The 17,418-nt window shown below is 44.9% G+C and overlaps 1 protein-coding gene across 3 annotated transcripts in view; it reads right to left on the bottom strand.

Annotated features, from left to right (window-relative positions):
- Positions 1 to 16,163, bottom strand: part of large2 (LARGE xylosyl- and glucuronyltransferase 2) — a 72,147-nt gene extending 55,984 nt beyond the window's left edge. For all 3 annotated transcript variants that reach the window (XM_037095654.1, XM_037095652.1, XM_037095656.1), the window contains exon 1: positions 15,694 to 16,163. The gene's annotated coding sequence lies outside the window, so the exon portion shown is untranslated. The remainder of the gene's footprint in view (positions 1 to 15,693) is intronic.
- Between the last annotated feature and the right edge of the window lie 1,255 nt (positions 16,164 to 17,418).

Raw genomic sequence — 17,418 nt, 5'->3', positions numbered from 1 at the left:
CAGTCTCTCTCCCTCTTCTTCACCTCCTCCTCCTCCTCAGTTCCTCCCGTCACTTCTTCACCCTGACTCAGCATCCTCTCCCTCTCTGCCGCTGTGTGTCACCACGGATCAGAACCACAGCAGGACACGAGGAGTTGATATGATGTTGTTCAGGTGGAGGAAACCTGGTGCATCTAACTTGCTGTGGCTTTAAGGTAAAAACACGTTCTGACAGAAGACTGTGAGCATCAGCGCTCCTCCACAACCTCACAAAATATAAATATAATGTAGAAATATGCAGAAATTTAAACCTCCTCTTTTATTTAAAATGATCACTTAAATAATAATATGAGTGTTTAATAAACCCACAAACCATGAACAGTGAGAGCAGCTTCATATCTCACATTTTATTGTATTCTGACGTTACACGCTGGGAGTTTAATGTTTCGACTCTTTGACAACCAAATTAATGAAAAATAAAATAAAGTAATAAACCTGCTGGATTCAGCTGCAGAGAGACGATCCATCACGACGTTACATCATCAGAGTGTGATGATCACCACTCGACGGTGCGTTCAAGGACATCACACATCTCAGATTTAATGATCATATTTCCTGTAAGATTCTGGAGCCTGACCGATGTATTGATTGGCTGATATCATCGGCAGATATTGGCTTATCACAGATATATGGTATCATCTTATAAGTTGTCTGAGATGTACTGATATCAAACCTTATTGTCAGTGGAAGATATTCTGCCTCTGTTATACATTTTTGTCTCCAGTTTTCCTCAAACACACGAGGAATGATTGTAAAAACTGTGCTACATCAACCGAAAGATCGCCAGCTGAATTTCTGTGTTACCTGATATCAGCTTTGACCCAAAATAACAGTCGAGTGTCAGTCGGCTCTAGTTTGGTCCACACGACAACAATAATGACAAATGTAATACAAAAAATGTCAATCAGCGTCTTGCTGTTGTTGTCTTGTTTTGTCCACAGCAAATATTTAGTTTACTGTCACAGACGAGCAAAGACACCAGAACATATTCACACTGAAGATGTTGGAATCAGAGTTGTCATTAACTTCATCTAAATCAGTTACAACATGTAAAACCTGCAGTCAGCGGCCTCACAGAGCTGAGCCTCCCTCACATGTACCGACACACAAACAAAGTCCTCTGGGACGTCCTGGCAGACGTGTAAAGGATCGAGCCGAGCAGCTTTCTGGAGACATCATCAAAGTTTGACTGAGTCTGTGAGGACGAAGCCTCCAGCTGCCTCCGGCTGGCTTCCTGTCCACAACCAGCGCAGGACACAAGGAGAAGGAGAAGAAGAAGAAGAAGAAGAAGAAGAAGAAGAAGAAGAAGAAGAAGAAGAAGAAGAACACACCATCCTCCATGACGGCGAGTGAACTTGAGTTAAACAAGATTTGAACTTGTAGCAACACAAAGTAAAATCATGAATATCTGAAGTGATATTAACGCACATCTCGCTGCCTTGTTAACAGCACAGGATCACAGTTACCCCTCACTTGTCACCTCTTGTGTTGTTAATGAGATTCCTCTCCGTCTGTGAAAATGATCTTACACTCCACATTAAAACACCGTCGTCCAGCTACAATCATACATCAGCATTTCATCTCTCGTCTGTGCCGAGTGCTCGCATGAATGAATGAGTAATGATCCAGATAAATGTTTTACATTCAGCTCGTGAGCAGAAAGAAAAGATCAAATAACTCATTAAGAAGAGAAACAAGATGAGGAGGGGGAGGTTTCTTCATATTTATAATATTCATTAGTTCAGACTTTAAAGGCAAAGAATGGAACTCATCACTGAAGCAGCGGAGAGGAGAGAAAACACAGGCTCAGAACCCAAAACCTTCACGGGTTCAACTTCATGAACTGGATGAACAAACTTGCAGGCTGATTAAAGTGTTCTGGCGTCTGCAGGAGCCCCAGTGTTCCCAGGTCAGATCAGACATATAATCCCTTCAACGAGTTCTGGTTCTGCCCTGGTTCTGCCCTGGAAAACCTGGTGCCACCACCGCTGACTCCTGAAGGAGCAGCTCATCGTTGCCGTCTCATTCTTTCAATCACTTCCCAAAGCTCGTGATCACAGGTGAGGTGACAAGCTCGTGCAGTCTTAAAGACAAAACACACGTGGACTTCAAGAATGAAGAGCTGGTCCTCTGGTCCGCTGGTCCGCCGGTCCACAACCAGAACAGAATCTGATGTTTGGTCTGAGCTCTTCTTGTCAGCATCCTGATCTAAACCGAGCAGAGCGATCCCTGATAACTGGAGCACAGCGACCCGCTGGAGGACGTGTTGGTCCCAGCGACTATTAATATTCTGTCTTTGTACAATATTCAGGAAGCCAATTAAAGAATATCAGACATAAATACTGCAATTACTGCCTGGTGTGAAGTGAAAATAAGAACACAATACGTTCATGACTCCTGAAATGATAAAACAGTGTTTAAATCCATCGTGTGAATCGTCTCTTATAACAGACGGAACCACGTGATGGACGTCAGTCCTCACTCGGGCTGCAGGCGATCGTATCAGCCTCGTATCAAACCCTCGTGTGAGGAGAGGAAACAGAGCGAACCAGCGCTGTCACAAAAGGCTGAATCACACGAACACATCGTCTCCAGCTGATCCATCATCAGCTGTCACGCTGAATGTCCCGGTCAGGACTGGAGCTGTCAATCAGGGGACAATAAAGGCATGCTGGGAGCAAAGTTCAGCTCCAGCAGGACTGACGAGCAGAGACAAGACGGAGACGTACAGCAAGGATGACGAGTCCTCTCCCGGGATTCAGACGAGGACTCAGCAGCTTTTCTCAACATTTGGACTGAACCACAGAAACATCTTGTGTCTCATCCAGTCTGCCTGCAGTGTTACCAGGCACAGCATCACTCATTAGCACCTGCGTCAGAGTTACCCAGTACAATCATTCATCTGCAGAGAAGACTCACCGACACACAACTCACTCGCTTCGTTAACAAACATCTGGTCGTGCTTTCTCTCACATTTGAATAAAATGCCACATTTTCCATCTGACACCTCCGTCAGAGATCAGCCACAGCTGACAGGGAGCCGTCACCCGGTCCAAAAATAATAACAGTCGTCCCAGCGGACAGAAAGCGTGATTATCAGTCGGAGCCGCTGTGAGCACGATCACAGATCAGCTCACACATGAAACCAGGCGTCTGTGGAAATAACTTCCTAAATCCACTTCCCTCTGAGACGAAGGCCACGTGGGATGTTGTTCCAGCACATCTGACTCATCTGAGTTACATTTCATCAATGAATTATTAACAAGTGAAAAATGATGCTAATAAACTCGGTATATGTTGTTTTGAAGGAATTAGCCTGCACCACTGGTGTGCAGAGTGATTCTGGAATAACTGTTGAATCATTTTATTCTCAGATAAAAACAATATTATTCAACTCAGAGACGTTAGAAATACTTTAAACCAGATTTTATAAATATTGTTCCTGTATATGTTGTGTCTGTCTGCTCCAGTTGGACATTATTCACCAAAAACAGGAACAAAATTCTCTTTTGGCATAAACGCAGACCAGACTGGACGGATGAGATCAATGTTCATGTTCAAAATCTCATTTAACATATTTCTCACAAATTAATTTACCCGTCTGGTTTTCTACATAATAAGAGGATTTAACAACTGTTCCAGAGGTACTTTGGTACGTCTCTTCTTCACTCTGCCATCTTGAATTTGTGACGCAAAATTACAGGATCCAAAATATGCTGGAATGGAGTCTTTCCACCTCGAGACTGTGGAACACGACCTCCAGATGTCTGCTCAGAGTCGTGGACATGATGCAGAAAAGGGCTCGTGAAGAACACGAGGTGCCACAAACATCCAGAGAACTGACTGAAAGCACTCGGCTTCAACATGTTCGCTGGAGTAAAAGTTCAGATCACATCTGTTGTTGCAAGTTCACTTCAACAAAACACAACATGAAACTGCTTTTAAAACATTCCAGCCAATCAGACGTGAGAGCTGAAGCCACAGATCTCAGCCAGTTAAATACAACAACATATGACTCTCTCTCTCAGGTATAAAGGGCTCTAACACTCACTGCCTCCGAGGGTCCTTTATGTTGGTTTTTGTTATATTTTATATCCAATTCAGTCGTCAGCTCTAAAAGACATCTCCCGTCCTTCCCTCAGGAACTATTGAGCGTTGTGTGAAGCTCCTCAACTGCAGAATATCCAAAACTTAATGCAGAAGTTTTCTCTCAATCTGTGAAACTCATCTAGTCCAGTCTGAAACACACCAGGCCTCTCTCTGGGTCTCGGCACCTTGGCCTCATGCTTCCCTCTCATATTTTTGCTGCCTGCAGCTGCCACATCGCAGATGAACCGAAAACTGTGCAAAATCAATATCTGTGACACAGAAACAAAACTAAAAAAGGTCAGATTCCAGGGTTCAGGTCTTACCTCAAGGAGCCTCAGCAGAGAAAATGTTGCAAACAGTTCAGCAGCCAGAGGAGCACAGATCCATCTGAGGGGGCAGCGTTAATGTTCCTGACACCCGCTAACAGACCATCTGAATACGAAGAGGCCGACGGCGGGAACAAAAGAGCCGGCATGAAGAGAGCCGACACCTCCCAGGGCTACAACACCTTACCCCCGCCCCAACGCCTCCTCTCCCTGATCCTCCATTCATACTGCCCTGCAGGAGTCCCCCCTCTGCCTCCCCACGACCCCCCTCTGCCCCCCCTCTGCCTCCCCTCTGCCTCCCCACGACCCCCCTCAGCCTCCCCTCTGCCTCCCCACGACCCCCCCCCCCCTCTCTGCCTCCCCTCTGCCTCCCCTCAGCCTCCCCTCTGCCCCCCCTCTGCCTCCCCTCTGCCTCCCCTCTGCCTCCCCTCAGCCTCCCCACAGCCACCCCACAGCCACCCCACAGCCACCCCACAGCCCCACAAATGCCAAGTTAAATTTGGCAAGTTGAGAAGCCACATGTTGGACACAGGCCATTAGGACCAAAACACCCCCAACAACTCCGACAGCAACGTGTTGGAGACACAGAGGTGAACAGAACAAAGACAGGAGAGTTTCTGTTCAACATCTGCAAAATAACATCCAGAAACTCCCAGAACAATAAATGGTATATAAGCAGAACCACACACTCGCCTCCTTCAGGTCCTTCAGGAGCAGCTCGCACAATTTGCACATTTCAAATTTTACAGTTAAACTAAAAGATTAATTTTTACTTTATGAGTAAAAATTTTTTTCCCGTCTTTAGAAAAATGAGCCCTTGACAGACCAGCTGTGCTCATAAAAAGCTGAATACAGCAACGGCTCTGTCGGATCCTCCAGGCTCGTCCTCTCTTAGTCTTTATTTTATCAAAACAGATAATTCCTCTTCTTTACTAGCACAGCTGACTCACACCTGATGTAACCGTCCTTCATGAGTCATTCAGTCACAAGTGGACAGATCCGACAGTTCACACCAGACATTAACCAATCAGATCTCACTTCCCCACTTTAAATGCAAATATCACATCGGTGAGACAAACAGACACACGGAAAGAAGTTCATGTGGAACATTTGCTGAATTTACAAGAAGGTCCAACTAATGACCATCGAACTGTAATTCTTTTATCCATCTCTTGTGAGCTGCTCACCTTTCACGAGGTGAGGTGGTGCGTTATATCACTGCAACACTCCGTCAAGTCGGTTGTTTGGGACTCAGTACACAGAGTTCAGGACTTCAACACAGACCCTCAGGTTTATTTCTTATACTTGGTGGGTCAATTGTGACTTGATCAGCTGTTTCAAGAGTAAAACCAGAAAGCAGCAGATCTGTCAGTCTTTGTCGTGTAACACACAGTGAGACAGTGAGTGATTTGTCTGCCTGGTCAGCTCACAGCTCCAAAAGTCAAATATAGAACTGAAATCGTGTTCGGACGCGACCGCGGATCAGACGAGGTCCAAACGTTCCTGAATCTCTTTTTCATTCCACTCATTCACTGTCGGGCTGAAACTAAACTGACATCTCAGTCAACCATTTATTCTCCTTCATAAGACCACTGAAACACACACACACACACACACACACACACACACACACACACACAGAAAAGCAGCATGTTTCCTCTATAAAAGGCATCAAATCAGAGCTGGACTCCCACGTGCAGCTCGGCGCTGAAGGCGATGAGCAGCTCGGCTTCGTATCACACAGCAGAACCCGGGTCAGGTTTTATCCTCCTGCTGCTGCCGAGGCGACGGACACGTGAGCGAACACCTCGACTCCTTCCACACAGAGACCGAGTGATGAGATGAGAGACGGAGCGCGACGTCAGATCATGTCTGACCAGGAATATCAGCTCTGTGCTTCTCAGGTGAATCATGGTTTATTAAGTAAATGGCTACAAATTACTTTTAATTTAAAACTGATGCCTGTATGTGACCTATATAAGCCAACAGTGAGAAGATCGGCTATTTCTGTTACAATATCTTTAATATGTTGCAGATTTATTTTAATGGCTTCCAGAACAAATGCATGAAGAGCCGGATCTTTACCACAGGAGGTGCTGGTGCTCATACCGCCTCCATCCACCGCAGCAACATGAAGTCAAAGCTCCTCGCAGCAGCTTTATCATTCAATACAGCAGATTTATAAATGTTTTTATCAACCATTATTTTTCTAAGAAACTGAACGTGTTTCTGTTTTTCCGTCCCTTTCAAAGTCAAGTTTCAAGGTCCAGACACGGGACGCATCCAAACGCAATATTTCACAAAAAGAGACACAAAATGGCAAAAAAAATTAAAAAGATTCGGTTTTGATTCAAATGCAGAATGAATCTACTCCTCAAGGTCACTGCCAGTACGGGAACTCAGTCGGCCCACTCGGCACGTCACTTCAGTTCCAGCAGTCAGAATCAGAACGCAGACGAGTCTCTCAGTACTTAATAAATCCATATCGCAGGAAATGAACTGACTCCCTCATGCAGCCCAGTCTGCAGGATGTAATGTCGGCAGGTCACAGTGACGTTTGGACCAAATGTGGCATCACATTCTCATGACAGGATTTTCTCAGCGGGGGTGGAGGGAAGGTGGTGGAGTTAATACAGTCTGAGCCACACCACTGGATATTTCTACTGGATATTTCTTCTGGAGGGTGGGTTGCCTCATTCGTAGCACCGTGGCTACGTCGGCTGGAGCAGAGTGGCTAAATGACATGTGGCCACAGAATGGACCTGCGTGTGCAAATGGAGCATCAGCACTGGTTTGTTTCATGTTCCAGAAACAATGGATCCTACATTTCCCATAATGCATTTCATCTTTACATAATTACATTGAGCATTTTGTAAAGTCGAAGCCCAAACTGAGACTGAGAGTAAAAGCTCCGTCGGTCACAGAACAGCAACTCAACATGATGAAGAAACTGATGTTAATGTGTTAAACTTCTGCAGCGGCTCCTTAAAATAACCGGCTCACTTCATTACTCGCCGTTTGGATTACCAAGCACATCTGGTGCACCAAATGTTTTCTTTAAAACACTCGGAAACTCAGACAAAATCTGAGTGATGCAGAAATAAAAACAGCACCACAGCGTCGAACCACTCGGACCAACAAAGGAGGATTATCGTGTTATATTTTATCCTCCTAATGTTTCTCTATATGATTGGATAAATGACAATAAAAGTGCAGTCAGCAGACATTTTAATGACACGGAGTAAATCAAAATGGAGCAGGTATAAATGACTGCAGCAGCGGCGATAAACAGACGTCTTAACTGCTGAATCTGACCACACTTGTTAACGTTTTATCCTCAGTGTTGGACGGTGTAAATCTGACAGGCAGCTCTCAGCTGCACGGGAGCTAAAACACAAACACAGCAAACAGATAATGACCTGAAATCAATCAGAGCTTCAGAGGGATTATTAGCATGCAGCCCAGCAGGCCACGCAAGTCTGCAGTCGTCTGTGCGGTCTGGATCTGGTTCAGGAAATGTTGAGAAAGGAGGTCGACGCTCAGAAAAGACGAGCCGCACACACAAACACAGAAATCTGTTTCCTCACATGAAGACGACCAGACGAGCGCAGAAACTTAATGAATATGGTACAAAGAAGCTTTTCTATCGACATGAGGATAATGTTCGATTGTGATTAAAAACACATTCAATAAAATGAGCAGACTGGAGAAGCAGGTGAACACGTTCCTGGTTCTGGAAGCATCTGATTGGGTTTTAAAGAAGTTGAGTAAAAACATGCAAGATAAAAAGAAAAGACCACACGTAATATTTCAATCTGACATAAATCATAATAATCACATAAATGTCTTTTGGCCTGAGAACCATAAAATTAAAGTTAAATCACTTTGTTCTCCGTGTACCAACAGAAAGTCCAGTGAAGTGTCGTGGACCACAGAACAGTTCTGGAGCTTCACAGTAAAACAGATGGATTTAACCACAGAAACATCAGATGTCTCCACACAGCTCGTCTGCTGTGATCACAGTCTGCAGCAGAGAACAGGTCACTAACTGATCTCAGATCAGATTTACAGCCTTTTCAAGCCAAACTCTTGTAGCTGCTAATCTAAGCTCGGCCGCGCATCGAGGAAGAAAAGAACAGTGAAACTCAGAAATCAAGAGTTCATTACAAAACTGAATGATTCATTATATCCACACGTTAGGTCACAACTGTGACACTGTGTTAAATCAGTGTTAGCTCTGTTAGCAGCAGCAGCACAGGCCTCCTGTCTACAGACACACTGACACCTTTTTATTCCAGCGTTTACTGTTCTCAAGAGAAAAAGCTATAAAAAGCACACGCACACTTCCTGCTGATCAGCAAACAGCAGACAGACAGTTTAAGAGTAGCTGGTGAACTCAGTGGAGCATCCAGCAGCTAAAGAGACACATGTTCCCCTCAGGCGCTGGTGGAGACCAAAACCAGAGCTCAAAGAGAGGGAGGGTCGGACTGAGGTTCATACAAACATGACTCCACATGAATGATCGCTCTGTAGCGTTAAGAACAACTGGATAAACTAAAAAATGATTTTATTTTTGGAGGCCTGAAGATGCAGCTCAGGTGAGGGCTGGTGTGAAACACAGTCTGTCTCCACCTGCATCAGAGTCCACAAAGATTTCATCCTACATCATCCTGTTGCTCATCAAACGGCAGCGGGAGAGAAAAACTCACCGGGCTCCAGTTAAAGTGACGATACAGCAGCGGCAAGGACATCCAGAGACAATACTGTGCAGACCTTGTGGCAACAGCAGCTTCCATTAAAGAGAAAGAAAGTGTGTGTGTGTGTGTGTGTGTGTGTGTGTGTGTATGAAGGCTTAACTGTGTGGTCAAATCTGTGAAATGCACGGCTGGATAATGTCTCTTTCCGCTCAGCCAAACACGTTATTTATTTCTCATTGTGTGTGGCCACGGGCCGTAAATAAATCTGTAATTACCCACACAGCCGTCAGGTGGGGTTAATGGAGAAACCATTAGCAGTAGAGAGGGGATGGATGGAGGGGTGGAGGGACAAAATGGAGCAGAGACAGAGGAAGGAGAGGTGGAGGAGGACAAAGCTACCGGCAGAAGCAGCAGATAGCGGTCGTTAATTCTGCCTGTTGAGAATCCGTCTGCTGCCCTGCTGCTTACCGCAGGAGACGGGTCAGCAATTAAAAGAGGATCAGACGAAATAAAGGAGGATCTGATTTCATTTAATTGAAGAGAAGCTGGTGCTCTGATGGCTCCACTGTCAACAACTAAACCAGCCGCTCGCTGCAGCTTCTGTCAACCACACGGGAGGAAACAGAGGGTTTGTCAGGGGCTGTTTTCAGCAGGACGGTGTGTGTGTGTGTGTGTGTGTGTGTGTGTGTGTGTGTGTGTGTGTGTGTGTGTGTGTGTGTTCATGGTTGTGAAGCAACATTGCAGTTGGGTACCGACCCAATGACATCAGCACTAAATTATTAAAATCAGTATTTGGCTCCGGTGTATCGATTATTGTATCTTAAGTGAAAATTGCTGTGTTGATGTTTTGTCCCACCCCAAAACATTGACGGCAACACATCTCACCTGAGCAAACACCTGGTCAAACTTCAGATACGCCTGAATCTGAAGAGCCCGCCGCGTTTCACTGCCTGCGCTGCAATTCTTCACGCAGAGTTGAACTCTCTGACATGAACGATGAGGATTTTCTTTTTTTTGCTTGCACACACTGAGGTTTGATCAGATCAGATGATTACAAAACTAAACAATAACCGGTGCGTCAGGAGACATCAAGAGGCCGTGACGCGGGCTGACACCAAGGAGAGAGTACAGTAACCCAGAGACAAGGTGCCGGTATGAAGGTTCTTGTACCAGCAGTACCTAACCCAACAGAACATGTCGGCCGCTGCAGTGTGGCTCACTGATGGGTCGAGGAAGTCATATCTGCACACCTGTAATATGTGTTGTATATTAACTTCAGAGGAAGTGAAGTGGAAAAGTAGAAGCTTGATGTTTTATTAGACGAGGAGGAAGAATTCTTGAAGTGCTGTGAATTACAGAAGTGGTTGAGAGGTGGAATAAAACTATTATTACACCATCAGCTATACGAGCAGCAGAGTACATTAGGGCTCACTCAGCAGAGCCTGTAACATTAATATTATACAGAATATACCTTTGAAATATTGATCAGCCATATTTTAATGGTCGAGTCCCATTTTCTGTTCTGCAGACAACAGAGCAGGACGAGCTCGTTACAGAGCAGAACCACCACTGAGGGTCAAAGAAGAGGAAGAATCAAATGAAACCGGGTCGTTACTCCTGATTCTTCTCAGAACCGAAGATCTGTTGGAAGCAATTTAACAAAAAGACTCATCAAGTTTGTGCTCTGTAAAACATTACTTAGTTCATTAGATTTGGAAATGTTCTCATTCACTTCTTGTGAGAGTTTGATGTCGCTGTCTGTAAAGTAGGAGGAGACAGTTAGCTTAGCTTAGCATAAAGACTGGAAACAGAGGGAAACAGCTAGCCTGGCTCTGTTTGAGGGAAACTAGAATAATGAAATAATCACTATCTGTTGCAAAAAGTACATTTATAACAAAAAGCTTCATAGTGATCATGTTAGAGAGGCAGAATATTAAGTTACTGTTTGTTTACAGATCATTTTCACAAGTATAAACTCTGCACCTGATCTCCATCTGAGTCTTCACATCCCAGACTCTCACTTCTGCTCCTAACGAGGAGATGTCGTGATTTATTATAATCATCTGGGTGGAACAGGGTTCAATCTCTGTTAAAATTCTGATCAAATTCACGGTTTATGGATTATTTTATTCATCACAAATGAAAGCGTGATTACAGTGATGCACACATGAAGCTCCCGGCGGACCTGCAGAACGATTCTGGAACATCTGCTGTTTTCCTCTTTGTCTCATTTTTTAATTTTAATCATTTCTAAACCTCCTCCTCCTCCGCCCCCCTCCTCTCCATCGCTTCTTCTCTTTCTCTGTGATCAATTAGCATCTCAGCCATCTGTCACCAACTGTAACAGGTTAGACCGATCACAGTAACCATCGATCGCTGAGTGTCGTCGCGTGGATGCTAACGCTTCTGTAATTATTCGCTCAGTTGCTCTGCAGCGACTCGCCACATGTTCGAGATGGAGCGGCTTCTGTTCCTAACTGCCCAACTGTGTTTCACATTTCAGCTTATTACAGATATTATCAGAATTAGTATCATCTCAAGATGAAACCAACAGGAAGTGGACACCTGCTCAGTCAGATGTGACATGTGATGCCATGTTCTGCTCCGACAGCTGATGTCTGATAATGTTTGATTCATCAAACCAAAAGCTCCAAAACCAACAGAAATGAAGTTTACTTTCACTTTTTAACAATAAAAAGCATCAAATCCTCTCGACTGTGTGAAATGTTGGTATTTTGCTTGAAATATACATAAATGTTAAGTTGATTATCAGCATCGCTGTGAATAAATGTTCTGTTCCACTTATTAAATCAATTAATCGACTAATTGTTTCAGATCATCCAGCAGGTCGTTGGATGACGTTGAGTTCTTTCACACCAAACTGAGACAAACTTTAGTCATGATCAGCTTTGTGTTATATCATTAATATTCATATTTAATGTTCACAGTGTCTGTGAGGTCGTTTTTCTATCCACTGTTTATATTTTTGACTTTAGCGCTGCAGCGACTATCGATTAGTCAATCTACAGAAAACTATTTTGACAATTCATCATTTCAGTCATTTATTAAACAAATACTTTTGTCAGCTTTTCTTTGTTCAACACTGTAAATACAGGGTGACGAAAAACACCAATACACAATAGTAAACAAGGACACAGATGATCGATATTTGAAAACCACATACATTTGAAGTTAAAAAAATCTGAATCTTACGTATAATTTTGTGGAACTTGACTTGAGTATTTCTGTCTCCTGCTCCTTCACACTTCCATACTACAAGTGTTTGATAACTTTAGCTACTTGTCAGGCGTTAATGATGGTTAACCAATCAGAGAGTGTCGTGGGCGGGACATTGAGCCGTGATTACAGACAGAGAGGACGCTGCATCAGAGCAGAATCGGACACAAACTTCACGATACCTGTAATCAGAGAAAATGCTGAACATCGGCTCCGATAATCAGCCGGACCAACAGTCAGCCTCTCATTTTAAATACTGGAATATCTAAAAGAACCAGTGACAACAAACCAACATCAGCCGCCTGTGTCTCAACCAATGAGCACACAGCAGAGACTCCAGCCGACAGCCAATGAGAGCACACCTTCTGCTCTTGCACGAGAGGAAATAACTCTCCACACCATCAGGTGGCGATAGTGTGTATTCATCATTGAAAAAGGTAAAAGATATCCTGGTTTATCTACGAACCAACCTCCACAAACATCCTACAGTTCCCATAATGCAGCTTGGCAGTGTCCTCTGAGATGACCCTCACACCTCCAGGTTAATAACACAGACAGCTGATCGGTCCAAAGAGAAACAACCCTGATGACATCATTAACCACATGTGTAGAACAGTCGGCCTCAGTATCCGGCACCGGTCTGGGTCTGAACCCTCCGGGCTCTGATCCCTCACCGTTCCCTCCACTAACAGCCGCATTAACATGAAGTGCTTGAGGTGAAGTGTGACACGCGTCATCAGGAAATCCAATCGCACACTCCAGGGATTTCCGAGCGGATGCAAATGGCGTTTCTCATTTCCTAAATCTGATTTCACACTTCCTGGACGGGTTAAGTGTGGAGTCAGTGAGAGCCGAGTGCCACTGCGACTGTTCCCTCTCCGAGCGGCACTCTGGCACACCTTCGCTCAACTGATGAATATTTAAATATTACCGTGTGAAACATGCAGGCGAAGTGTTCGCCGCCGTTAATAGAAAGAGGGACGAACAGACTCGTCAGCAGAGATCAGCTGGTGAAGACGGACACCTGGCCAGAGGCAAACGTGTGAACAGCAGACTTAAATTCATCACGTGACACAAATACTTCTTCAGTCGAATGCTGATGTGGCGCCGTGTGTCTGCTGGATGTGTAGATGTTAAAGTCCAAATCCTGAAATGTATCGTCACAAAGCAGCTGCACGCTGTTAAATCCTGGTGAGCAGTGAAGGTTCTGCAGGCGGCCCGCCAGAGTGTTCAATGTTGTAATCAAGTTTGAAATTACCATTAAATATTTTTCATTATCTCATAATTGCTTCAATCATGTGAACAGAGTTGTGATTAAAAGTTCTGGTGGGCCCGGGAGACTTTCAGATTGGGCTGCACCGTTATCAATATTTGGGAGCGTCTGAAGAAAAGAATCTTTTTCTCATATTTCGGTCCAGATTTTTAAAAAAAAGTTTTCTGGTTTGATAAGTCAGCATGGTCCTGGTTCCCTCTGTGATTCTGGGTTATTAAAGACAATAATCGGTGTGTCAAACACAAGGTTCTGATCTGTCCAGGTTCTGTTCATCCAGATAATCTCCACAGATAAATTAACTGTGTAGCAGTAAGAAGCTAATGTTAGGCTACAAACAGACGACATCACGGTCACATGACTGGAACGTCTCCACCACTAAGAGTCTTACTGCACAATTACTATCCAGGTTTTCTATAAACTGATCAGTGTCCAAGTTGTAAAGTCAGAGTTAGAACAGTGTGGAACTAAAGTGGCCTGTAAAGACGGACTAGTGAGTAGATGAGTCTCCGTGTTGCTGTGAGGACGTTTAATGTCCCCGACAACCTCTGTAGTCTCATTCAGACACTTGTTAGCAACCGCTAACTGTTTTCACATTTAGCACCCGTTGACGTGGTTTGTTAACCAACACATCCATCTTGCTTCTTCATGCTAACTTAGGACTCATTCCGGAAGTTATTAAAGTAACAGTTGATTAATATGCACAATAAACAATGTCATGATGCTTTGGCTCCCCCTGTGGCTGCTGGACGTAACTGCAGCTGTTCCTTTCAGCTCTCACGTGCATCAGTCGCCTATCTGAGCTGTTCAAAGCAGCAGCGGGGCGTCATTCTTCCAACCTGTTGGACGTACGGGCGCGGAACAAGGCGTTGTTGTTCCACAAGCTGTTAGCGGACGGAGTAACAGGCCTGAATCACTGACTGTGTGGAAAAAAGGGTGAGTCAGCAGGACGAGATGCTCACACACACACACACACACACACACAAAACGCTGGCATGTAATCTAAAGATCACACACTGGGGGCGTTGTTCAGTTCAGCGTGGTGTTTTTGCAGGATGTGTTTAAAAAGAGCCGATCACAAACACACTCATGGACGTGCTGAGGCTGCAGCTGACTGACGGGAACAGGCTCTGAAATAATGGAAACTTTAATGACACTCGTATCTTCCTTTATTCAAATGAAATCCATCCCCGTCCACGCAGGAGGACGGATCCTGAGGCAAAATGTGCAGAGACACCTTCAGCTTCAGAATACAAAGTACAATCGCTGCCTCGCTGGGAGCCTCAGGGTTTAAAAGCACGACGGCCTGAATGGACTGATGGAATAAATCAGTGGTGAGAAGAGGCAGAGCAGGTGAGAGTGACACGATTCATCATCCAGGTGATTCTATCCTCTCTCCTGCCCCACAATCACATTCTGCCGTTTGTGCAGAAGCTTTTTACTTTGTTGTTCTCACTGATCGTAGCTGCATGAGTGAACCTGCAGCAGCTGATCCTCCGTTTCCAGGATTTAAACATACGACCAGAAGAATGAGTTCATCGATCACAACCTCAAACATTCATGACCTACAGAGAATTAAATCTTTTATTCAGAGAAATATCAACATTTCAAATGACTGTTATGCATGAGAAAACTGTGTGTGTGTGTGTGTGTGTGTGTGTGTGTGTGTGTGTGTGTGTGTGTGTGTGTGCACTGTGAGGGGGCTTCTGAACATGGCTCAGCGGATAAGAATGTAGCTCAGTTAGACCTTATCCAACACACAGGTCACATGGACCTGACACACACACACACACACACACACACACACACACACACACACACACACACACACACACGCACACACACACGCACAGTCACTCACACACACAAAATCCATCAAAAGCAGAATTACATTCTGCAGAGAGATTCTGTTGCTCTCTCTTCCCTCTGATCCTCTCTGGGTTAAATCTGAGTATCAAACTCAAACTGGTTTCTTCTTCATCATCATCATCATCATCTTCATTTCTCAGGGGCAGAGAGTGAACACCTTGCTCACCTGTGTCTGTAGATCTGGGAGGCTGTTACTTCCACTGTTGTTGGTCCGGAGCTGTGAATCACTCCATGTCTTAATCCAGCAGGTTTGTAAACCAATCAAAAATCCATCCAGGAACAGGGACAAAGCTCTGCAGGAGGTGGTGGCATCGTCCAATCCAAGAGGTGTGTATCCGCGTGCGTGTGTGTGTGTGTGCGTGTGTGTGTGTCTGTAACAGCCCTGCAGAAACTGTCCTCACAGGCTCGTGCACACACAGACACACATGTAGCAGAGCGGACAGCAGAGCTCCAGAGAGGCTCGGTCCGCAGCGCGGTGCACCCTGCCCGGGCTGGAGGAGTGTGGACGGTACCGCTGTCAGAACCGGTCCGCGGTTCTCTACAGTCCTTGTGTGTGTCGGTGTGCAGCCGGTCGGGGTTCGGTCCGAGCACAGCACACAGTCCGCTCTCTGCTCAGCTGCTCCGGAACACTGAGGCTGACTGCAGCAGCACCAGCCCCCAGCGGGACAAGCCCCGCCCACACACCGGCTCAGCCAATAGGCTGCCTGCTCTTACTTCCTGCTCGCTCTCTCTCTCTCTCTCTCTCTCTCTCTCTCTCACACACACACACACACACACACACACACACACACACACTTAGCCTCTCACCAGGAGCCAATCACAGCCAGTCAGACTGAGCTGCACCAACAAACACTTGACAGCATCTTCAGACCTCAGTCACAATCTGATCAGCACCCTGAGCAGGAAACACACAACTGACGTTTAATCAGGAAATAAAAGTACTTTTACACCCTGAACTGCTCCACTACAAAGTAAAAGTACTGCGTTCAAACTGTAGAACTGGAGGAAAAACAGAATATTATCAGCAGGATCATTTAATCTGTGAGATACGACCTGAGTTTCAGTTTAAAACGTTTAAAACCAGAAACATCATCTTCTGAATGTCTGCTGTCAGCGACTGCAGCGACTCCACGCTAATGAATGTGGAGGTGAGATGATGTTGTCGGAGAAGATCACTGGCGCTGTTCTGTCCTTCAGGCCCACAGCATCAGAGTCTGATGAGCTCTCTTACAAACAGGACCTTTAAATAAAAGGATGAGAAGAAAACTACTCTTGATGAAAATATATTCCCAGACTGAATCACAGCTAAAAGAGGAGGAGAAGTTTCTCAGCACATAAAGGAACATTTCACCCTTTACTTTATCAAGAACGTTCAACATGGACACATCTGGAGAAACTGGTTTTCTCTGGACAGGAAGTCAATAAAGCAGTCAGACAAATGTAGGTGGAGAATTAAAAAACACTGAACAAAGCATCAGACTGAAGGTCACGCTCTGTGTCCAGCCCGACAACATGCTGACAGACCCGACGGAACATTTAACCTTGTGACTGAAATACACTTAAATGTATCACAGCAGAGTCAATTATTAACCTTCTAATATGACGTTAAAGTTTACTGAACTACTTCAACGGCTCAACAGTGCTCAAGAAGAAAGGTTTAAGGTCATGATGTGGAATATCTTTTAAGCTTTTGGACGGAGGTCAAACATTCACTTTTGTGAAGACACAGAATCAGAAACTTTAAGAGAGACTAAACTGTACCTGTCTGCAAACACAAGACCAAGAGTTTGCCAAGACAAACAGAAATCCTGCAGAAACACCAGATTGTAGAGAAGAAGTCCAAAGTTCAAGGAAACTGCAGAGTTGACTGTTGCTCCAGCGGCTGCAGTCT

The sequence above is a fragment of the Acanthopagrus latus genome, chromosome 4, assembly GCF_904848185.1.
Source record: "Acanthopagrus latus isolate v.2019 chromosome 4, fAcaLat1.1, whole genome shotgun sequence".
In the NCBI taxonomy this organism is placed as follows: domain Eukaryota; kingdom Metazoa; phylum Chordata; class Actinopteri; order Spariformes; family Sparidae; genus Acanthopagrus; species Acanthopagrus latus.
Note: the sequence above shows the minus strand (reverse complement) of the source record. Positions and strands in the feature narration are given on the sequence as shown.